Source organism: Dermacentor andersoni, chromosome 7 (assembly GCF_023375885.2).
Source record: "Dermacentor andersoni chromosome 7, qqDerAnde1_hic_scaffold, whole genome shotgun sequence".
Classification (NCBI taxonomy): domain Eukaryota; kingdom Metazoa; phylum Arthropoda; class Arachnida; order Ixodida; family Ixodidae; genus Dermacentor; species Dermacentor andersoni.
In genome coordinates this window covers 11874666-11899643 of record NC_092820.1, presented here as the reverse complement: position 1 = coordinate 11899643, position 24978 = coordinate 11874666, and the positions used below count along the sequence as shown (strand labels likewise).

The 24978-nt window shown below is 48.2% G+C and overlaps 1 protein-coding gene across 2 annotated transcripts in view; it reads right to left on the bottom strand.

The window, feature by feature from the left end:
• The window catches only part of brun (trafficking protein particle complex subunit brun), a 642817-nt gene that overhangs the window by 588 nt on the left and 617251 nt on the right, over positions 1 to 24978 (bottom strand). The window lies entirely within an intron of this gene.

Genomic DNA, 24978 nt, shown 5'->3' with positions numbered 1-24978 from the left:
AGAAAGGCAGGGAGGTTAACCAGAGTTCCAACCTCCGGTTTGCTACCCTGCACTTGGGGAAGACGGAAAGAAGAGCGCGACAAAAATAAAAAAAACGTAAAGAAATATGAAAACAGACGGCATGGGATCATTACAGTCTTTCTAATAGGCCACTGCCACGTAAAAAAGGTCAACAAAGCCTTGACCGACTTTCGGTGCGACGGCAGTTCGTGTCGGCATTCCAAGACTCACTGTTCTGAAAGTGGCCTGTCGTCAAGGCGTGCCAACGCGGTCGCTATAGTGACAGCCGGTGCGCGCTGTATCGAGGACAGTGGCAAAGTACATGATCTACAGTCTCCTCGCCGCCGCAGTGACTGCAAGCAGCGCTCTCAGAACGCGAAAGTCTGCATACCGACTCGGAACGCGAAAGATCTTGTATAATTAAGCGACACCAAGCCACAGTCGGCAAGTACTGCTGTCTCCAGCCGAGAGAGTCTAGATGGGCGTCGAAGTCGAAGGGATGCGTCCAGTCGGTGTAGACGTGTGTGCTGAAAGCTTGGTGTGTTCCATAAAGTTCTGATGACTTCATGTGCAAGCACGAATTTTCACTGCAGCGTCTGTTCTTGAGAGTGGAATGGAGTCTTGCAAGTTCTCCTCATGGGCAGATCGTGCTACTGCGTCGGCATGTTCATTGCCCATTATGCGACAGTGGCTTGGAATCCACTGTAACGTGATGTGTCCTTGCTCGACGAGGTGGTGATATGGAGCGGATCAGTGAAGCAATTGGCGAGAACGCAGCACAAAAAAATTCACCGGCGATTACGATACTTCCTAAGGCGAAATTTCAGCGAAGCTGTCTTTTCATTTAGCGATATATTGGCTGGCACGGACAGTCTGTGTCGTGCCGCACGTTGCAAACGGAGCGATGTGTGGCGCCACCGCCTCGCCAATCGGGAGATTGCGATAGGCGGCGCGCAGGTGACGCGATTCACAGCAGAGACGTCCGCCCCTGCAGCGCCGTTTTCATACAGACGGCGCGAGCTGCTTTGGCGCCATCTCGTAGCCATCGTCGCCGCCCGTCTTGCGCAGCATCACGCTTTCGCGATTGCTTCCTCCGATCGGGTACACCCTCCTCCTGCGCTCCCCGCGTCCAATTTCATCCTGCGCTCAGTCACGACGCTCGCCGCCGGAGCGGGCGCCTACAGCAGCTGCGCTAGAAAGACACGGACAAAGAAAGCACCGAAGGAGCGCCCACTTGCAAATGAAGTTTTATTGCAGCCAACCACAGCTTTTGTGTGCTCAGTGCCATATCGCATTTCCGCACCCAATCTGCCAAACCAGATTTCCAGAGAATCTTATCCACCTTAACATGCAACCATTTCACCCGGGCTTTAAAAGGCCCCTAAACCACCCAGAGGTCGAAACTTAGTTGCCGTGTTCACGAGTCTGCAGCGAACACGTGACCGCGATAATTTTTTTCGAAACGGTGCCGTAATCATGGAGGCGCGTTTGATGATGGAAACGCGGCCCTCGCTCGTTTGGCTCTTTCCTTCGCTGCGTTCGTCGGCTAGTCTCTCCTCCTCGCCGAGTGCTCCTTCAAATGTCACATGACATAGTCACCGCCAACGCGCTTTTCAGAACACTGCCCACTTCCGCGACTCTACCCGCTGTTGCTGCCGTGCCGGCCTGCACTGCCGCTGTTGGGCGCACGTGCGCCTGGCGCAGGGCCGCGATCTCCAGTCGGTGCTTTTGATTTCCACTTACACACACAGAGGAGTGGTAAATGGAGCTGGATGAGGGAAGAAAGCCGCACAGACGTGGCTTGACGCACCCCCTTAGGTACAATATGGCTGCATGGTGTAACACATCAAGCGCCATAAAAATTACATTTATATAGTGGCCATAAAGCATTGCAGTTATGCAATATATGAAAAAACAGTGAAATATTTCCACAATAGCAATGCAAAACACACTGCGGCATTGAAATAATTAAATGGTATACACTTGGTAACATAGACAAGAAATGAACATAACATACATTATTAATCATTCACAAACGCGCTCTAAAGAGGTGAAAGCAATAGAGTTTTAAATTCTGACAGCGATAAATCCTGTAAATTGTAGCCTGCTCTATCATATGAATTCATTAATCTTGGAAGGTTGTTACAGAACACTTGACAACCGTAGTTATTTCTAGAGCGCGGAACAATTCCATACTTCAGGTGTACGAGTTCATAACAGTATTCATAACGAATTCATAACAGTATGAATTGACGGATAGATTTGCAAGTTATACAAGTAAACTATTGTTACGTTTGTTACTAAAGTAATACTCGCGTAATAGTCTGCAGTTATAGATGTTATGGGCTGGAGCAATTTTGTGTTTCTCGAACAGGTTTTCAGTATGGGCGGCAAACGGTACATTAGCGATGACACGTGTTATTTTCTTCTGCATACGAAATAATTTACTCAAGTTACATTCAGTTGTGGTGCCCCATACAAGATGTCCATAATATATGTGAGACACATGCAAATAAAGCATTATAAATAAATAATTTTACAGAGACGGGTAAAGTATATCTGTAGCGATTGAAAACACCTGTTCTCCGGCTAAGTTTTTGGAGTACAAAGCTTACATGGTCGACCCTATCGCACAGTACTTGTAAGTGTACCCCTAACACCTTTGCAGAAGGAGCAAGTTCTATATTTGTTGATCTATACGCTAATGTTAGGTCTGGAGGAAGACTCATGCCTTTGGCATGAAAAATTACGGCCTTTGTTTTCGCCGTATTTACTTTTAAACAGTCTCTGTGGACCAATAGGATAGGTTGCACAAGAAGCCATTTGCCGTAGTAATTAAATTGGTGCAAGAACCGTACGAGATGAAAACACCTGTGTCATCTTCGTAAATTTCGGCTTTTCGTAGATGGAATATTGTTAGCATATAAGTTAAAGAGCAACGGGCCCAAAATGCTACCCTGTGGGACGCCACAAAATATTTCTTTGGTTACCGGTGGTTACCCGCCAAGTACCGCCATGGGACTCTGCGCGCGCAGCTAATCAGACGGCACGAATGTGTTGGAACGCGAGCGCGCACAAGCAACCAACACGACGAGGGATAGCAGGGAGAGCAACCAACACGACGAGGGATAGCAGGGAGCGATGTAGCTAACAGACAAATCGGAAGTCGTGGGTTCGACCAATCCATGGCGTCTGGCTCCTGGTGACACCACCAGATGCACCCTGGTGACGTCACGACGAGCGCTGGGGATGCCGGGAAGGCCCGGAGAGGAGCACGGGATTGCTTCTTTCTTTACATTGTGGCGCACCCGCGGCGCGTTTCGCACCGTTGATCGTGACGGCATTCTGGACTCGATGCGCGTTTACTTGAAATGTTTAAAAATGTCCTAGGTGCTTTAGGAGGGACCCTTCAAGATTACTTGTGCGTGCGCATACACTTTAAGTGCCAGAACCGAAACTCAGCAATAGTGAAAAAGAAAGGCGCCATCAAATCTATTCAAGAGCCGATGAAACTAATACGTCGCCATCATAAACATGGGAAAAAGCAATCAACTGCATGGACCCTTTGAGATACTCGATCTCAGCGTCACTAAATAAAATAGATGCATGGCTTGCTGATGCAGCTATGAATATTTGATTAAAAAAATGCCTTCAACCATTTGGCGCTCTGGAAGACCGGCGCATCACTGTTCTGCTAAAAAGCTTTGTTGCACACACACCAATTCATCGAGACACTGCCGCGGTAATTAATTGCACGGGAAGCGCCGGTAGACTCGCCGAGTGGCACGCACACACGCAGGGCCAGGTCTGGCGAAGTTTCTCTTATTTTATTTTTCTTGATGAGAGTTATTTATTAGAAATTCTGATTTTTCTGTACTTGCCTGCATAACAGCCCACTTAACAACAACATAGCTAACGAGTAAGTGTACCTAGCTTGCCTCATATGCTTGCAGCAGAATTTTATTGTCACTTTGTAAATGAACATTTAAGATTTGTGCTTTGGCACCTCCACGACCAAGCCCTAAACTTTTGTGCGCAGGCGGTTTTCGCAGTAAAAAAAAATATCGCCATAAGGGCGAAGCAACGAATGCGATGGCAACGTATTGGAATATTACAGGAAATGTAATATCCGTAGGTGGAGTGGCAGTATGAAGTAAACGTAAATTGACTATGTACAAAACGAGCTGTTGTGTTAGGGGCCCTTTGTTTGAATCCTGCCATCCGACAAGTTCATTATGTTTATTAATTAAGGACCACCACTTTTTCGTATCGGGTATGTTTCAAACAAGGAGATTATATACTAAAACTTCTGGAGTAGTAGCCGCAGCGGCTCAAGTCCCTCAGCGATTATAAAGTAGAGAAAGGCTTTGATCCAGCCGACGACGCCAGCGATAGGCTGATCGGTGACATGTGACCTTGCTCCGCCCCTTTGCCGCCATGAAAGTTCCTGCGCGCCGGGCGAAGTGCGCGCGTTTTCACTGTTGTGTTATGCACATTGCTGCGATAATTTCGTTCCAGGACGAAATGCCGTGTTGCTCTGCTGTTGGGTGCCGAAACCGGACGAAGGATGGCAAGAAGTTATCTTGCATCCCGCGCGGCAACCAGAACCTAGTCAGAAGGAAAGTATGGTTGCATAGAATTGGACGGAAAGACTGAACCATCGGTAACTGCACGACTATGCGAGAAAAGTAACATGGAGCGACACGAAGGTGCGAGAGAAAGTATACACGTGTATGTGTGCAGAGCTGCGATAGTATTTCATTAGCGCGCATGAACGTTGACGGCCGAAGTTTGTGAAGATGATTGATCTTAGTGCTTTATGAGCCCGTTGACTTGCAAGTGCAGTATGACCTAGCACGCAAGTAAATAGTGGGGCAGAAGCGTTAACGCGCTGACAAATATCCGCATTGCGTTACGTGCGATAAGAAATCACAAAGTTTAGCAGGGAATTCAACTTTTACACTTCCCTGTGTTTGTGCGCGCGTAGTTAACTGCACTTTACATGTCATTTCCAACTCTGCATATCCTAATCGTATTTTGTACATTCCATATGTGAATAAATATATGCCGAAGTGCCTGCATTACTCTGCTTTTAAAAACAAATACTACATAGCCACTGCTAGTGGCCATCAAATAATAAAGTATAATACAATATATTGAAGTACATTACATGCACCTGCGAGCTCGTTCCTTCCAAGTTTCCTTTACACTCAAAGATGTTTCAGTAATCGGCGATGCCATTTTACTGATGAAAAACACACAACTGCAAATGAACATAAGAAAAACGCAGAAGCGATACACGGATCGCCAGCAAAACACAGTGCAGTAATAGCTAGGCCAATCCACGTGCGTTTCGGATAAGGGCCCTCTAATTCTTACGGGGCTTTAGCGGTGCGCGGAGGCGAAAAGGCATCAACACAACAATGCGCGTCATGATTCAAGTTTACGTGGCGACGTCGCACGGTTCACGAGAACAGGCAACCGCATTCACACACGCCCGCACACTACGCTCGATGTTGGTGTGCCGCGAGATTAGATCGCGCTGGCAGCCAGAACACGATCGAGGAGACTCGCTGACACGATACCACCACTTCAGAATGTCACGACAGTTTCACTACCTCGTAGCATTGAACCACAAGACACAACAGTCGTCGTGTAATCGCTTCACGTCAGACACACTCAGCGGCAAGAAGACTGTTGGCGCCCTCGTTTCCACACATACACAGGATGCTGTTTAGTTGCCGTGAGGGCTGCACGTTTCAGCGACGTTATGTCAAAAGTTTTTCTTTCCAAACGACTGTCAGCCTTCTTTCTTACACGAATTATTCGTTCAAAGTAACCGCTGTGTACGCAGCACACTTAGAAGCAAAGAAATTCACAGGGCAAATGGGATTAAGCGCAAGCAATCACCAAGGCTCGCGCGGTGATTGAGCGCAAACGAACGAAACGTAAACATGCGGAATCGAAGCGATCAAGCCCTCATTCCGCTCTCTTGAGCGCTTTTCTTTCAGCGCTCATTTGAAATTAAAGGACTAGATTTAGCAGTTCGAGCCATTCTTTCGTTCTTGACCAGTCAGGCACCAGTAGGGTTTATTTCCGCGCGCGTACAGTATTTTTTCACCTCACGAATGCCGCGGCGTCACGGTTTAGCTTGGGCGCCGTCTGCTGCAAGAACTTCCCAGGTGGCGGCAGATGTCGCAGACGTGCGGACTTGGATTTTGTGGCGGATGGACGTACTTTTCGGGGCTACGTTTTTGTGAATGCTTTGAGCTTGCTTCTGTTTTTTATTTGCTGTTTTTTTGCATTTAAATAGTAATTGGGGGGTTTTCCTTTTCTTTCCTTTTTTGTCTCTCCTATTTCGGGTGCGCGGGTGTGCTTCGTGTACATTTGTTTTGCAGGATGATTAGAGCGTCCTTTCGTGCCACGTGTTCCAACACGTGCAGCCGGGTGGGACGTTGAGTGTTTGTAGTCTTTAAATAGTAGCTTGGAAGTGGCAAGCCAAATAGCTATTAGCGGTTTTACTGTGCGTGTATGGTAGAAAAGTGAGAGCGTGGCCGCGTGGTTGAGCGCGTGCGAGAGCGTGTCATACCTTCGGTCTCCACGACATTGTTAATTTTTAAAACAGTGGTGAGAGTTGCTTTGCGGCATTTTGAGGATTTGGATCCTGTGCGTGTCGTTTTTTTTTTCTAAAAGGCACGTGCTCTGCATTGATATAGTATTATAGTATTTGCAAAAAGCCGTGCAATACATGGCGAGAAAGCCGGTAAAGCAGGCAGTACGGGGGGGGGGGGGGGGGGTCCCTCAAGGCAGATGAGGAGCGAGTGAGAATGGAGAGGGCGTCGAAACAACCGGCACACAATGTGATGTCCATACTAGGCTGCAGAAAATGGAGGCTTTCCAGGAAGAGCTTCTCAAACAGGTGCAAGAGCTCAAAAATGAGCTAAACAGGGAGCGTGAGGCACGGAAGGTAGTTGAAAAAAAGACTTGAAGCAGCCCAGGAAAAGCTGAACAGGGCCGCCATTGTGAACGAGAATGTGCGTGACAATGGAACGCAGACCCCCGACGCGACACGCGAGGGAGGGTCAGCGAAATACGTCGAACGCAGGCAGGGTGATGAAGGGTTAGCTGGAAAGAGCAGCACCTACCTTGAGGCCGCTACGCGGAAAGAGGAGGCGCCCAGGGGACAATGCCCCTTGTCGAGTCCCAATCACGCGGAAAATGACAAAGGGAAGCAGGGAGAGGTAGGAGAAAGTGAAATGGTGATTATAGCTGGCGATTCAAACCTGGCTGGGTGCTCAAAAGCAATTGTGGAGAGGGTGAAAGGCGACAAAAGAGTGGCGGTAGGGACATTTCCAGGGCGCACACTTGGTTCTGTCATGGAGCGAGCAAAAGAAAAGCTCGCGGAAAATGCCCACGTGCGCAACCTCGTCATAGTAGCAGGTGGGCTAAATGACGTCCTAAACAGGAAAGGGCCAGGACTAGCCCAGCGCTTCGCGAAGGGGGTGGACGACTTGCGTGAGCTATCCCCTCAGGTGCAGATCGTGGTGTGCACGGTGCCGGAGGTGCCTGTGCGTGACAGTCACGTACAAAGAGCCGTAGTGGCTGCTAATGAGGCAATATGGAAAATGAGCCGAGAGAAAGGCTTCGAGGTTGTCGAAGTAAACAGGGAAGTGAGCAGTTGTGGTGGTTTTAAACGAGACGGGATCCACTTCAATTACAGGTTAGCACGAGAAGTGGGCTGGTGACTTGGTGGTCGCGCTGTTGCTTTTTTAGGGGGCCCGCAGGAGGTCAGAGTAGAAAGTAATGAAGAAGGTCCCCTAGGGGAACATCAGAAGAGCATCGCCGTCGATAATAGAAAAAGGAGGAAAACAAGAAAAAGAGCTCGCCATGCAATAGGCTACATAAACATGCAGGGCGGCAGAAGAAAGGAAAAGTGGGCAGAGATTGAGGAGCAGTTACACAGAGAACAAATAGGGTGTATGCGGTTACAGAAACGCACCTTAGAGACTCAGAAGAGCCGCCAGTTATTGAGAATTATGTTTGGGAAGGGTGCAACAGAACTAAGTCGGAAAGAAAGGGAGGTGGAGTCGGAACGCTCATCCATCAGGGAGCCAAATGGAAAAGAGTAAATGCACAATGTCAAGAGCATCTTTGGTTATCAGGTACAATGAGTGGGAAAGAAACTTGGCTGGGCGTTACGTATTTGTGGACCGGAAAAAATTGCACAGAGAAGAATAAAGAGTTAGTGGAATGCATAAGCGCTGATATTAAGGGTTTCGGGAGTGGTGCTGAAATTGTCCTATTAGGTGACATGAATGCCCACATACAGGATTTAGATGGCTATACCGACAATAACGGGAAGTCAATGCTGGACCTTTGTGAGCAACATAACCTCGTGATCGTGAATACAGGGCCTAAGTGTGAAGGACAGATCACGTGGAAAGTGGGAAACCAGCAATCGACCATTGATTACTGTCCGATGACAGAAGGAATTCATGAGAAGTTGAGAGAAATGGTCATCGATGAGGAAGGGTTTAACAGCATAGGGAGTGACCTAAACGCATCATATTGAAAATTGTATATGTAGTTGGGAAAGAGAGCAAGGAGAGCAAAATGGCCAGTCCAAATTTGAACGCTGAACAAATAGCAAATACAATCACTAGAGTTGAGGAAAAACTTGGCAAATGGCCAGGTAAAGAGTGGGAATATGGTGAGCTTCTAAGTGTAATAACGACAGAACTACGGAAAGAGAAACAACATGTTCGTTGGAAAGGAAAAAAGAAACCGAAAAGTTGGTGGAACAAGGAGATACGAGAAGCGATCGCCGAACGACAGAAAGCATCTCGAGAGCACAGGCAGGCAAAGAAGGCGCAGTTGCCACAGGATGAAGTAACTAGTAAATGGGTAATATACCGGGAGAAAAAGTCTATGGTTGAAATACTGGTGCAAGCAAAATTAAAAGGTGAAAGTGAACGTTGGTTGTCAGAAATACGTGAGAAAAAGAAGGCCGCACCTAGAATATTTTGGAACCACATAAAATTATTAGGCAGGAAGTCAACAACAATACAACAACATATCCTAGACAAAGATGGAAACAGACTGGAAGGAGAAGCGGCAATAAATTACATCCGACAAATAACAGCCGAATCTTTCCAAGGCAATGACGAGGTTATACTTGATGAAAAAAAGAGCATGAAAGAGACCCAAGGGGGAAAGCAGCTGGTGCTGACAAATTTAAACTGGAAGAAAGCGGAAGAGAAAATTCCTAAGCGCACAGGCACAGGGCTAGACGAGGTTCCCGTTAGGCTGATAAATGAACTAGGACCAAAAAGTAAGGAAGCTCTGGTGAAAGCAGTGGAAAAAACTTTATATAAGATAGACGAATACCAGACAGTTGGCGACAAAGTAGAATGAATTTAATTTATTAAATTATGGGGTTTTACGTGCCAAAACCACTTTCTGATTATGAGGCACGCCGTAGTGGAGGACTCCGGAAATTTGGCCACCTGGGGTTCCTTAACGTGCACCTAAATCTAAGTACACGGGTGTTTTCGCATTTCGCCCCCACCGAAATGCGGCCGCTGTGGCCGGGATTCGATCCCGCGACCTCGTGCTCAGCAGCCCAACACCATAGCCACTGAGCAACCACGGCGGGTGAATTTAATTTGTAAAGGTAAGGGGGAGAAAGACAGAATTCACTCGTATAGACCGTTGACCATTACATCGGTAATATACAGGCTAGCAATGCAGGCAATCAAATTAAGGCTTCAAGCATGGGCAGAGAATAATGGCATTTTGGGAGAGCTTCAGAATGGCTTTAGAATAGGTAGGCGTTTGGATGATAACTTGTTTGTTCTTACTCGGTGTATTGAAATATCAAAAGCAGAAAGCAGACCATTGTATGTGGCCTTTTTAGACATTACAGGAGCCTACGACAACGTAGACCGCAACATTTTGTGGGATATTCTGGAAGGGGAAGGCTTAGGTAAAGATTGTCTACAGCTTTTGAGAGAGATTTACCTAGAAAATACCGTTTGCGTTGAATGGGAATGAATGAGGAGCGAGGAGAAAGTCCATATCAACAAGGGACTGCGGCAGGGCTGCCCTTTATCCCCGCTGCTGTTTATGATGTACATGGTGAGGATGGAGAGGGCGCTAGAAGGAAGTAATATCGGGTTTAATCTCTCATAAAACAGGCGGGTACAGTAATAGAGCAGCAACTCGCAGGTTTATTTTACGCGGACGACATTTTGTTGCTAGCTAACAAGCAAAGTGATTTGCAACGTCTGGTTAATATCTGTGGACAGGAAGGCAACAATCTTGGTTTGACATTTAGTGTTAGAAAATCAGGTGTTATGGTATTCAATGAAAACAGTGAACAGACAGTAGAGATACAGGGCCAAGAAATACCTCGGGTAACAGAATATAAATACCTTGGTATATGGATAAACGAAGGCAATGGATATATGGAAACACAGAAAAAAAACATAACAGTAAAGGGGAAGAGAAATACAGCCATAATGAAGCACAGAGCGCTATGGGGATACAATAGGTACGAGGTCCTCCGAGGTATGTCGAAAGGTGTAATGGTTCCAGGACTTACTTTTGGAAATGCGGTTGTTTGCTATAAATCAGGGGTACAATCAGGACTCGACAGGAACCAAAGGTCAGTGGGTCGCCTTGCATTGGGCGCTCACGGGAAGACTACAAATGAAGCTGTGCAGGGTGATATGGGCTGGACTAGTTTTGAAGTGAGGGAAGCTCGCAGTAAAATTGAGTATGAAGAACGGCTGAGGAATATGGAAGAAAGTAAATGGGCTGGGAGAGTGTTCAGGTATCTGTACAGGAAAAACATTGATTCACAGTGGAGGAAAAGAACTAGGAAGCTTACCAGCAAGTATGCGGCCTGTAGAGTGGACAACACAGCAAAAAAGAAGGTCAAGCGGAAAGTCAGAGAGGCTGAATTAATCTCATGGGTGGCGGCAATGGAAAAGAAACCTGCCATGAGTAACTACTTAAGAGGAAAAGACGAAATCAGGAAAGAAACCATTTATGATAACTCAAAGGGAAGCTCATTACTTTTCGAAGCGAGATCGGGAGCCTTAGAACACGCACCTATAAAGCGAGATATAAGAAGGAAGAAGAAGCATGTGCTTGCTGTGGTAAAGCTAGGGAAACTACGGAGCATGTTTTATTAGAATGTGAAGACGTCTACCCAGCGGTCGATTTAGGCACCACTGGCCTCCTTGAAGCCCTTGGGTTCAGAGGGAGCAGTGGTAAAGCAAACATGTCCGCGATAGACATTAGTAAGAGGCGACTGGAGGATTGGTGGAAGAAAAGTAGGGAAACGACAAAAGACGGAGACGTACAAAAGCACAGTTCGCAATAGGGGATCAGAAAATTTGGGCGTGGTAGTTCATAGTGTTCTTTTTTCATTGTTTAACCAAGGTAGGATATTAGGCAGTATAGTAGCAAGAGCTTGGTGGCGCAACCCACCGCCCCGTTCCAAAGGGGACGCTCGTAATATCCATCCATCCATCCATCCAGCTTAATATCGCTCAGAGTAAAATCCTATAAGAAATACGCCTCAGGAAATTGGATGATAACAGGTTGGCAGCTAAGGTATTTAAATATCTATACAGAAAGAGTGTTGACTCACAATGGCGGAAAAGAACTAGGAAGCTAACCAGTAAGCATGCCAGACACGAGGAGGGAGAAAGACAGAGCATTAAAAAGACAGCTTAAAAACGTGGAAGGTAAAAATTGGATAAATTCAATGGAACAGAAGCATAGTGTTGAACTATATCGATAATGGAAGCAGCAGATCAGGAAGGAAGCGTTTTATGATAACTCAAGAGGCAGTGCCCTACTTTTTGAAGCTAGGTCAGGATATCTTAGAACGCGGAGTTATAAAAAGAAATTTAACGATGAAGAAGACACATGTATTGTGTGTGGTAAATCTGTAGAAACAATAGAACACCTCATACTAAAATGTGATGGTATCCATCCCGATGTCGATGCGGGCCCAGTCACGCTTCCCGAGATCCTAGGGTTCGGAGATAACAATAGTCATATAAATAAATATATAGCTTTCATTGATTACGAGAAAGCGTTTGATTCTGTCGAAACCTCAGCAGTCATGGAGGCATTACGGAATCAGGGTGTAGACGAGCCGTATGTAAAAATACTGAAAGATATCTATAGCGGCTCCACAGCCACCATAGTCCTCCATAAAGAAAGCAACAAAATCCCAATAAAGAAAGGCGTCAGGCAGGGAGATACGATCTCTCCAATGCTATTCACAGCATGTTTACAGGAGGTATTCAGAGACCTGGATTGGGAAGAATTGGGATAAAAATTAATGAAGAATACCTTAGTAACTTGCGATTCGCTGATGATATTGCCTTGCTTAGTAACTCAGGGGACCAATTGCAATGCATGCTCACTGACCTGGAGAGGCAAAGCAGAAGAGTGGGTCTAAAAATTAATCTGCAGAAAATTAAAGTAATGTTTAACAGTCTCGGAAGAGAACAGCAATTTACAATAGGCAGCGAGGCACTGGAAGTCGTAAGGGAATACATCTACTTAGGGCAGGTAGTGACGGCGGATCCGGATCATGAGACGGAAATAATCAGAAGAATAAGAATGGGCTGGGGTGCGTTTGGCAGGCATTCTCAGATCATGAACAGCAGGTTGCCATTATCCCTCAAGAGAAAAGTGTATAATAGCTGTGTCTTACCAGTACTCACCTACGGGGCAGAAACCTGGAGGCTTACGAAAAGGGTTCTACTCAAATTGAGGACGACGCAACGAGCTATGGAAAGAAGAATGATAGGTGTAACGTTAAGGGATAAGAAAAGAGCAGATTGGGTGAGGGAACAAACGCGAGTTAAAGACATCTTAGTTGAAATCAAGAAAAAGAAATGGGCATGGGCAGGACATGTAATGAGGAGGGATGATAACCGACGGTCATTAAGGGTTACGGACTGGATCCCAAGGGAAGGGAAGCGTAGCAGGGGGCGGCAGAAAGTTAGGTGGGCGGATGAGATTAAGAAGTTTGCAGGGACAGTATGGCCGCAATTAGTACATGACCGGGGTTGTTGGAGAAATACGGGAGATGCCTTTGCCCTGCAGTGGGCGTAACCGGGCTGATGATGATGATATAAATAAATATGCGGTGGAAATTAGCAAAAAGCGATTGGAGGTTTGGTGGCTGCAAAGCAGAGAAGTGACACAAGGCTAAAAGTGTAGGAAGACATATTTAAAGAAAATGGCTAATTTCAATAACTTACAACACGGTTAAACAAAAATAAGCTGAGCATGGTGGCAACTGCCATCACCCCGTTTCAAAGGGGACGCTCCGGCCTTCCATCCATCCCGCTACCTTAGCTGCGGCCGCTTATGGGAGCGAGTGAAGCCACCTGCGGCCATATTGCCGGGGGCAAAAGAGTGTAGCTGCGAAACACGCGCGGCACTCGAGTGCACTATTGTTTCTCCGATCAAAAAGTGCACAACAAATATTTGTTTATCTTACATAACTCTTTTACTTACGATGATGCAATTTAGTTGCAGTACATTTATGGGCATGAAGTCGTTTTAATGATTGGCTTCGTTTAATGCGTAAGCACCCTTTGGCGAATACCCCAGCTCCATCACGCGAAAGTGTAATGCCTTGTACCTGCACAAGAATGCATAATTTTCGAAGACATTTAATCGTTGTAATATTGTTACGGGGTTAAAAACAGTCAGACGTATATTTACAATATATTTACAATAATTGTAGCAGCTGACAACATGGAAGACAGCGCGCGAAGTCCAGAGCGTCTTCTTCCGACCAGGATTATAACATCTTCTTCGTCAGCGTGTCACATGACCCCCGTCGGCTGAAGCACCGGCTCGATGCTGGTTAGGAGGCGGGCGAAAGATGCAACTTAAGACGCGCGACGTGGACCACGTCGGAGCGTTGCTGAGCCACGGTTGGCTCAAGAGGGGCGATTTCGTACGTGACGTCAGTTACTTGACGCAAGACACGGTAAGGACCAGAGTAGCGTGAAAGTAACTTCTCCGAGAGGCCGACGCGTCGAGTCGGCGACCAAAGGAGAACCAGCGCGCCCGGTGTGTAACGGACGTCACGATGGCGGGCGTCATATAAGCGCCGCTGATTGTCCTGCGACTCCACAAGTCGACGTCGGGAAATATGGCGTGCTTGTTGTGCTTTGAGTATGACATCACGAGCGTACTCGGATGTGGAATTCAGACTAGCAGGCAGAACGGTGTCGAAAGGTAGCGTAAGGTCGCGGCCAAACAAGATGAAGAATGGAGAGAAGCCTGCGGTGTCATGGCGAGACGAATCATAGGCGAAAGTAACGAACGGCAGTGCAACGTCCCAGTCGCGATGGTCAGCGGAGACATACATGGACAGCATGACAGTAAGGGTGCGGTTAATGCGCTCGGTTAGACCGTTCGTTTGTGGATGGTAAGCAGTAGCAACTTTATTTTTAGTCGCGCACGAGTGTAGAATGTCATTGACAACTTTAGAATGAAAGTAGCGGCCTCGGTCGGTGAGGAGCTGTCGAGGGGCGCCGTGGTGAAGGGTGACGTTCTCTAGGAGGAAGTCGGCGACATCGGTTGCGCAGCTTGTCGGAAGAGCCCGTGTGATTGCATATCGGGTGGCGTAGTCTGTTGCTACAGCAATCCAATTGTTTCCCGAAGCAGACGTAGGAAAAGGGCCTAAAAGATCAACACATTCACGGAAGAATGGTTCTGATGGTACGTCAAGTGGTTGAAGGCGACTAGCAGAGAGTGTGGTCGGCTGTTTGCGTCGTTGACAAAGGTCACACGCAGCGACATAACGGCAGACATCACAGTATAGGCCAGGCCAAAAGAAGCGCCGACGAACGCGGTCAGACAGTGGCAAGTGCTGTGTCCGCGTCTTGCCACTGTCTTTCGTCCCTTTTCGTGCGCTAAAAAACCTCAGTTACGGAATACCAACACGCCCTAACCTACGCCCTTTCATAAGTCCGTGACACGCCAAAGTGACCTGCAGTCGGTACATCATGAAGCTGGGTGAGAACAGTCTGACGCAGATGGTCAGGCACAACGAAGAGTCGGGCAGAGCCGTCCGGGCGCATGTTAGAGCGGTACAATATACCATGTTGGAGTTCGAACATGCGAAGGGAAGGGTCGGGCGTCGTTGAAGTGAGCCGTTGAATAAGGTCTTGTAAGGAGGCGTCCCGACGTTGTTCGGCTCCAATATCGCGAAAAGCAGCCAGAGAGAGAACGGTGATCAGGTATGCCAGCGGCAGAAACCTCAGGAGGGTCGACAGGGTGGCGCGACAAGCAATCTGCATCTTGACGTAACCGGCCGGTCTTGTATACAACTGAATAGTTGTATTCTTGAAGGCGCAGAGCCCAGCGGCCAAGGCGGCCTGAAGGATCTTTGAGAGACGAAAGCCAACACATAGCGTGGTGATCAGTGATGACTGTGAATTGGCGGTCGTACAAACAGGGGTGGAATTTACCCACTGCCCAAACGAGAGCCAGACACTCGCGTTCGGTGATAGAATAATTGCTCTCCGCAGAGGAAAGAAGGCAGCTGGCGTAGGCAATAACACGTTCTCGCCCTTGTTGTTTCTGTGCCAAGATAGCTCCAATACCGTGGCCACTGGCATCGGTACGGACTTCTTTTGGAGCTGACGCATCAAAGTGAGCGAGAATGGGCGGGGACGTAAGCAGCCCAATCAGCTCTGTGAAAGCACCATGCAGCTTGCACAGGGCCCCAAATGAATGCAGCGTCTTTCCTGAGGAGCTGATTGAGAGGGCGCGCAACAGTCGCAATATTTCGGACAAGCCGACGGAAGTAGGAGCAAAGGCCCAAGAAGCTGCGAACATTCTTGGCACATGTCGGCACGGGAAAGTCTTTCCCTGCCCGTATTTTATCGTGATTAGGGCGTAAACCAGAAGAATCGATGTGATGCCCGAGCACAGAAATTTTCCGACGACCGAAGTGGCACTTGGACGAATTTAGTTGTAGCCCCGCCTGACGGAAAACAGATAGGATCGTCGATAGGCGTTCGACATGTATAAAAGAGCTTCACCCGCTGACGCCGCTTCGTGGGCTCGGTGACTGCACCACAACGCAGCCACCTAATCCGCTTACCTTTGCGATGCAGGTCAGTACATCGTATGCCCTCTTCGCTAAAAAATCCAGTAATTATATTTTGGTGCAGTCTCCGAGCCCGCACTGCTGTGTTGCCATTGCCGTTGAGTGTGCTCACGTAATTCATTCCTTGCTCATGCTATCAGGCGACGTTGAGACTAACCCTGGTCCTGAGGGCAGCGCTGCTGTACTCGCTGAACTACAGAAGCTAAACGCGGGACAGACCCTGTTGATTACGGAAATACAGGGCCTCAAAACACAGCTGAACACAACAGACCAAACCATAGCAAGCCTAGACAAACGAATGGCCGATCTCGAAACGCATTACCAAACACTTCTTCACCTCAGGAACGATATTCAAATGATGCAGTCAACCACAATCGACCAAGCTAAAAAGATTAAAGAACTAGAAACACGCCTGGATGACGCGGAAAACCAATCATAACCTTATATTCTATGGCATCCCTGACCCTGCTAGCGCTGAAACGTGGGCTGAGTCAGAAAAACTAGTCATTGATGTTTACCGCAAAAATCTTGATATAACCTTGGAACCTAACGACATTGAAAGAGCGCATCGCCTCGGAAATCATTCAGCCGACCGAATTCGTCCCGTAATCGTAAAATTCCTATCTCATAAAACCAAAGACGCACTGTTATCAAATGGCCGTAAATTGAAAGACACAAACTACAGTATTGGAGAGGACTTCTCCCGCACCGTTCGACACGCGCGTAAACAGTTACTAGTGTTTGCCAAAGCCAATTCTAACAAGTACTCCTTGCGCTTCAAAACCCTGCACATCGGCTCAAATCGCTATGTATTTGACGCATCATCCCAAGCCGTTAAGGAAATAGCATAGCAATTGCCCCGTCACAAAACTTTAACAAATCGTCGACCCGCTCCACCGCACAATGTTTTCTCGTTTTCGATAATATTCACTAACATCCGTAGTCTTCTTCCAAAGCGCGAACTCATATCAAACATCATGTCGTCATCCGGGAGCAACATACTAATATTAACATAAACTTGGCTAAATAGTGACGTAACGGATACGGAAATTTTGGCCAATTTACCCAACTTCGAAGTGTATCGCAACGATCGAAAAGGCAAACGGGGGGGCGGTGTTCTCGTTGCCATTCATCGAGGCATATCATGCTCTGTTGTTGACGTCGCATCCGACATTGAAGCCATATGGCTCATCTGTCGCGCTCCCCCCGTAACAGTTCTGCTTGGCGTTTGCTACAGGCCCCCCCAGACTAATCCAGACTTCCCACGTCATCTGAACAACATCCTTCATAAACTTGTTTTCACATATCCAAATGCCCGTATTCTTTTTGGTGATTTTAATTACCCGGATATTGATTGGCAGAACATAGCTAGCTCCACAATAACGTGTCATGCAGAGGCGAAGAACTTCATCGATGTCTGTTTAAATTTTAACCTCACTCAATTAATTTCCCAACCAACCCGTGTCTCACGAGAATCAGCAAACACGCTCGACCTGATACTAACAAGCAGCCCCGAGAATGTATCATCCATCAGTTACCTTCCTGAAATCAGCGATCACAAAGTCATGCATGCTTTATTCTCATTTACCTCGACTCAAAAACAGACATCCGATAAAACGATACACCTCTACGATAAGGGTAACTATAATGCAATAACTGAAGAACATAACACCTTTTTTCCTGAATACGTATCCGCATTTCACACTCGCTCAATTCATGAAAACTGGCTGATATTCAAGAACAAATTAAATCATCTCACTAATATGTTCGTACCAAGGATTACCTTTCATACTAATCGCAATAAACCATGGTTTACCCAGCACTTAAAACGACTCGAAAACAAAAAGAAACGATTGTTTCGTACCGCCAAACGAAACGACACGCCTGCCGCATGGGGAAAATACTTCGAGGCTGAAAAATCATACCTACTTTCTGTTCGTAACGCCAAGTACTCATTTTATCACAATGACTTACCAAACTTACTTATAAGAAACCCCAAGCAATTCTGGCAAGTTTTAAACCCAACACATCCTCCCGATATTAAACTAACGAATTATTCACATGAAGCGGTGACTGACCACGACTGCGCAGAAATATTTAACCATGCATTCGCATCTGTGTTCACTACCGAACTCGACGCACCCTCACAATCACCACCCTTTAACCTAGAAACCCCCATGCCGGCAGTCACGTTCGTCGAAAAAGGCATTTCATCCATAATTCATAATATGAAACTTTCATCATCAGCTGGTATGGACCTGATTAATTCAAAACTATTGAAAAATGTGGAATCAATTAGTGCATCATATTTATGTCTCATTTTCTCACAGTCACTCTCCTCAGGAATTCTGCCCCTTGATTGGAAAACGGGGAAGGTCGTTCCAGTCTACAAATCAGGTAACAGAGACTCGCCCTTGAATTACCGCCCCATTTCATTGACTAGTGTGCCTTGTAAAATCATGGAACATGTCATCTACTCACAAATCATAAACTTCTTGGACCGAAACCATTTTTTTCACCCTTATTCACAACATGGGTTTCGTAAGGGCCTCTCTTGCGAAACCCAACTAGCGCTTTTCCTTCACGACTCGCACACTAATCTAGACCGTAATATACAGACCGACACCATCTTTCTTGATTTCGCTAAAGCTTTTGACAAGGTTCCCCACCGCCGGCTATTACTAAAACTCTCAAAGCTGAACCTACCCCCTAATATTCTCAAATGGATTGAAGAATTCCTAACTAACCGTTCTCAGTCAGTCTATCTTAACGGCCATCTGTCTACATCTCTCCCGGTTACTTCAGGCGTCCCACAAGGTTCTGTCCTCGGTCCCCTCCTATTCTTAATATATATTAACGACTTGCCCCTGCATGATTCCTGTAGTATTCGAATTTTCGCAGATGATTGTGTTATTTACCGCACCATTAATAACCGTCACGATCAATACACTCTTCAGACAGAGCTTAACAACGTACTAAATTGGTGTAATAACTGGCTAATGTCCCTCAATCCTAGTAAATGTAAACTCATGTCCTTCACTCGTCGTCACAATCCATATCTCTTTCATTATTTCATTTCTAACACACAGATTGAGCAAGTACAATCATATAAATATCTAGGAGTCACCCTCTCTTCTAATCTATCATGGCAGGCTCATGTCGGTAACATCATTTCAGCATCAAAAAAAACACTCGGTTTTCTAAAACGTCACCTTCGTCTTGCCCCACCACATGTTAAATTGCTCGCGTATAAATCACTTATAAGACCCAAATTAGAATATGCATCCCCCATCTGGAGCCCACATCAAGCATATCTAATCACCGCATTGGAAGCTGTGCAGAATCGTGCTGCCCGATTCATTCATTCCTCGTACTCATATGACGTCAGTGTTTCATCCTTGAAAGCTACATCCGGACTGCCACCCCTCTCTTTTCGTCGTCGCATTGCTAGCCTCACCCTTTATCACAAATTATTTTATTCTCCTCTCAATCAAGCACCGTATATCGCCGCCGCATCACGCATATCTCACCGCACCAGTCATCCCCTTCAAGTTGCCCGCCCACTATCACGTACTACTACGTTTTCAGCTTCGTTATTTCTTCGAGCAGCCACGGACTGGAACGGCCTACCCCATGACATCGTCGCCATCGCTTCAACACCTGCTTTTCAAGAACGCGTAACAGATCACCTTCAATGTTAAATCACCATCGCTGTTTGTTTTCCTCACTACAAATGTAATCCCACCCCTTATGTAACACCCCCTGAAATGGGGGCCTTTAAGGAATAAAACTGAACTGAACAGAGGTGTGTCGCAAAAGTCGGCGAAAAAACGGTCACGTCGTCCAGGTAACAGAGGCACATGGACCACTTGAAACCGTGTAGGAGGGCGTCCATCATTCGTTCAAATGGGGCCGGGGCATAACATAAACCGAAAGGCATCACATTGAACTGATACAGGCCATCGGGAGTAATAAAAGCTGTCTTCTCGCGGTCCATGTCATCGACGGCAATTTGCCAGTAGCCGGAGCGAAGGTCGATGGACGAAAAATATTGTGCTCCATGCAGGCAATCCAGGGCATCGTCAATGCGCGGTAGCGGATAGACGTCTTTCTTTGTTACCTTGTTGAGGTGTCGATAATGGACGCAAAATCGCCAACTGCTGTCCTTCTTTTTAACTAGTACAACAGGCGATGCCCATGGGTTGCAAGAAGGTTCGATGATGTCTCGAGAAAGCGTCTTGTCAACTTCATGTTGGATGATATGTCGCTGAGTAGGCGAGACGCGGTAGGGTAGCCGATGGATCGGGCTCGCATCACCGGTGTTTATTCGATGTTTTACGAGAGATGTTTGTCCTAGAGGGCGCTCTCCAAGGTCGAATATGTCCCAGTATGAGGCAAGGAGGCAACGTAGTTCTTGAGCACGCTGGGGCGGAAGATCGGGAGCAATCATTTTTGTTAAGGCATTCAAGTCTGAAGGGACAGGGGGCGAAGCGAGCGTTGAACACGAGGAGCTGTCACAAGTTAAAGCTGAAATGTGGTAGTATCTGGCTGGCGTTAATTGCGCCAGGGATATTCCGCGCGGGAGTACTTGTGTACAGAGTCCAAAGTACACAAGCGGAAAGCAGGACGTGTTGTCCGAAATGGTAGTGACGGTGTGTTGAAAAGCGACGTTATGCAAGAGCAGGACATCCTGATTAGGGGATACGATGTAGTCACCGTCTGGTACAGGTGGAACGGGGGAGACACCTATGCAGGTAACGGCACGGTGAGAGAGGCGAATATGCTCTGTGGAACATAGCCGTATCGGAGCACTATCGGGAGGGTCAATAGCGGCAGGTAGAGCGAGTTGCACAACTTCAGCAGAACATTCTATCAAAGCGGAATGTGTAGACAGAAAGTCAAGGCCCATGATGAGGTCGTGAGGGCCCAGTGCTCTAGAACATAAAATAAAACAGAAGTATGATGTCCGGCGACACTCACGCGAGCCGGACACATGCCAATAACGGCTGGTGTTCCACCGTCGGCGACTTGGACCACAGGCAACGGAGCAGGAGTGAGGACCTTCTTGAGACGATTCCGAAGCTGAGCATTCATTACAGATACGTGCGCGCCAGTGTCAATCAGAGCCGTAACAGGTACACCATCCACGTTCACTTTAATGAGGTTCCGATGTGTGGGCAAGGCCAGAATAGGATTTCTGCGTCGGGTCGGTTTGGCAGCATCACCTCCAGGTGCTGCACCCGTTAGTTTTCCGGAAGGGTGCGCCGGAAGGAGCTAGGGGACGGTGATCGGCGAGGCGCAGGCGATTGGGAGAAGCGGCGACGTGGGGAAGGAGAGCGGCTTGAGCGGGTAGGCAGAGAAATGTCGCCAGAATGTACTCGTTGCGTTTACGGGGGGAACTGAGGAGCAGCATGAGGGCCGTGGGATGGGAGGTAGGGCCAGGGGGTCGAAATCCACGAAGACCGGCAGTGACGTGAAATATGGCCGATACGGCCACAAGTGAAGCATATGGGCCTGTCGTCTGGAGTACGCTATTCGGCCAGGTTGCGATACCGCGTTGGGGCATTCAGGCTGCGGGTGCGTACGACAGTGCTGGACGGAGTGTAGTCAGGCCGATTAATTGAGCAGACGTTGGTCAAGCCAACGTTGGCCAATTATTGGCGCACGGCAGACTGGATCAATGAGACGGTCGCCTGGCAATTGTCGGGGCCATGGGTTGGGGTCGTGACAGGAGATGAGGCTTCTATTTCACGTCGGATGATATGTAGGATCAGAGCGATTGGGCGTGGGCGGACTGCGGAGGTCTCCGCAGGTGGACGTAGCAGCCGTGTTGGGAAGGCGGGGAAATGGCTGGGCAATGCGGCGACTCTTGGCTTCTTCAAACCGCTGGCATTCGATTATAATGGCTTGCACAGTGGAAGAATTCTTGAACACAAGGAGATGGAAGGCATCATCTGCTATGCCCTTAATGACATGTGCAACCTTATCAGGTTCGGACATCTTCAGATCCATTTTGTGGCACAGAGCGAGCACGTCCTGGATGTACGTGAGGTAAGATTCAGTGCACGTCTGGACCCGCGAATCGAGGTCTTTTTGGGCGGCGCGCTGACGTCCAATAGGCTTGCCAAACAAATCTTTGAGCTTCTGTTTAGAAATGTCCCAGCTGGTAAGTTCCTCCTTGTGGGTCTGAAACCAGACGCGTGCCGTGCACACGAGGTAAAGTATCACATTAGCGACCATGATGGTTGCTGGCGCTCACCCGCTCATATAGTTGAAGCCAGTCTTCAACATCAGCGTCGTCGGCGCCAGAAAAGGTTCCTGGGTCGCGAGGTTGATCTAGAATGACTCCCCCGTTACATACAATATAATTATGAATGCGTCCCGGTCAGGGAGTATAAGAAGACATGATCTTGGATTGTAGCGCGAAGTGAACACGGACACAGAAAGGAGCACAACACAGGACGAGCGCTAACTCTCAACTAGATTTTTTATTGCAACGAAGAACATATATATATTCTAAAGGTGTTTATTTGGCAGAGCTCGGAGCAGCGCAACGTCGACGGGCAGGGCAGCCACAGCTTCCAAGCACGAGAGCCGTTGCTGAGCAGGAGCGCTCGACCCACAAGCATTTAGAGCCAGTAGCGCTGAACCCACTAGCGTCTTTCTTCGCTACAGTCACCCCCCGGGAGCGAGAAGGGAGCCGTCCGGCGACCTAACAGCTCGTCACGATGAGCGGGTCGTAGTAACGCTTTAAACGGTCGACATGAACAATGTCTCGTCCACGGCGGCGCATGTCTGCAGATGGCTCAACTGGTTCTATGACATAGTTCGCAGAAGATGCGCGTTCAAGAACACGATAAGGGCCTTCGTACTTAGGGACCAGTTTTGATGAGAGGGCAGGGGCAGTTAAAGGGACTGAGAGCCACACGAGCGCTCCCGGATCGAAGGTGACCGTGGCAGTGGCGTCACCGCGAGTGCTCCTCTGGCGCTCTTGATCATCGGAAGTAAAGGCCCGTGCGAGGTCGCGGCACTCTTCTGCATGTCTGACCGTGGCAGAAATAGGCACGCACTCGGATGCATCCGGCCGGTACGGAAGAATGGTGTCGATGGTGTGCGAAGGGTGTCGACCATACAGCAAGAAATAGGGTGAAAATCCAGTGGTGTTCTGCGTAGCGGTATTTTAAGCGTAGGTGACGAATGGCAGAATGGCGTCCCAGTTCGTGTGGTCGGAGGCAACGTACATTGAAAGCATGTCGCCGAGCGTACGGTTGAAGCGTTCTGTGAGGCCATTCGTTTGAGGGCGGTACGCCGTAGTCGTACGATGAACAACGTGGCACTCTTTGAGAATCGCTTCAACTACTTCCGACAGGAAGACGTGTCCGCGATCGCTGAGCAGTTCTTGAGGTGGACCATGCCGCAGGATGAATCGGCGAAGCAGGAATGACGCAACATAGCGCGCTGTAACTGCTGGGAGAGCGGCGGTTTCAGCGTATCGTGTAAGGTGATCTACTGCCACAATGGCCCAGCGGTTACCAGCCGACGTCAGGGGAAGTGGCCCATACAAATCGATGCCAACGCGCCCGAACGGCCGGGTAGGGCAGGGTAGAGGCTGCAGACCAGCTGGTGCGAGGTCGGGTGAAGCTTTCGGCGCTGGCAGTCGGGGCATGAGCGAACGAACTTTTGAATGTAGTTGTACATTCCTCGCCAGTAGTAGCGTCGTCGGAGGCGCTGGTAGGATTGAAAAGTCCAGAGTGAGCACACTGTGGATCAGAGTGGAACGATGCGCAGATTTCAGAAAGCAGGCTTCGAGGTACAACTAATAACCACTGGCGGCCGTCAGAGGTGTAATTGCGTCGGTGAAGCAGGTCGTCGCGAATGGCGAAATGGCGAGCTTGTCGGCGCAATGCACGAGTGGTTGGCTGCCATGACGGATCAGCAAGGCAGGCTATGATGGAGGCAATATATATATATATATATATATATATATATATATATGTCGCTGACAGGCTGCACATGACCGAATGTATTTGCGGACATAAGAATACATGCCGCGCAAGTAGTACCGCTGGCGGAGCCGCTCGTAGGTTTTCAGGACGCCAGCATGAGCTTGTTGTGGGTCTGCATGGAAATACGTGCATACGACGGAACGCAAATGGCGAGGGAGGACTAGCAGCCATTTGCGACCGTCAGGCTGATAGTTTCGGCGGTACAAGATGGCGTCCCGTAGCACGAAGTGGGTGGCTTGGCGACGAATGGCTCGAGGGCATGTAGACGTTGAAGAACTGCTAAGAATGTCAATGAGAGACAGAATCCACGGATCTTTTCTCTGTTCAGACGGCATGTCAGTCACAGCAAGCGTAGCAACCGGGCACTCTATGGATGAAGGTGGCCTTTCGTCGGATCGCATGGGCGCACGGGAGAGCGCATCTGCATCAGAATGTTGGCGCCCGGATCGATAAATGAGGCGAATGTCAAATTCTTGGATCCGAAGAGCCCAACGTCCAAGACGCCCCGACGGGTCTTTCAGTGACGCAAGCCAGCAGAGCGCGTGGTGGTCTGTCACAACGTCGAACGGACGGCCATACAAGTAAGGGCGAAATTTGTTTAAGGCCCAAACTGTAGCTAAACATTCTTTTTCCGTGACAGAATAATTGGATTCTGCCTTCGTGAGAGCACGACTCGCATATGCAACCACATATTCTGGAAAGCCAGGCTTCCGTTGTGCAAGGACGGCCCCAAGACCAACGCCGCTGGCGTCGGTATGAACTTCAGTCGGTGCACTCGGGTCGTAGTGGCGTAGAACAGGCGGTGAG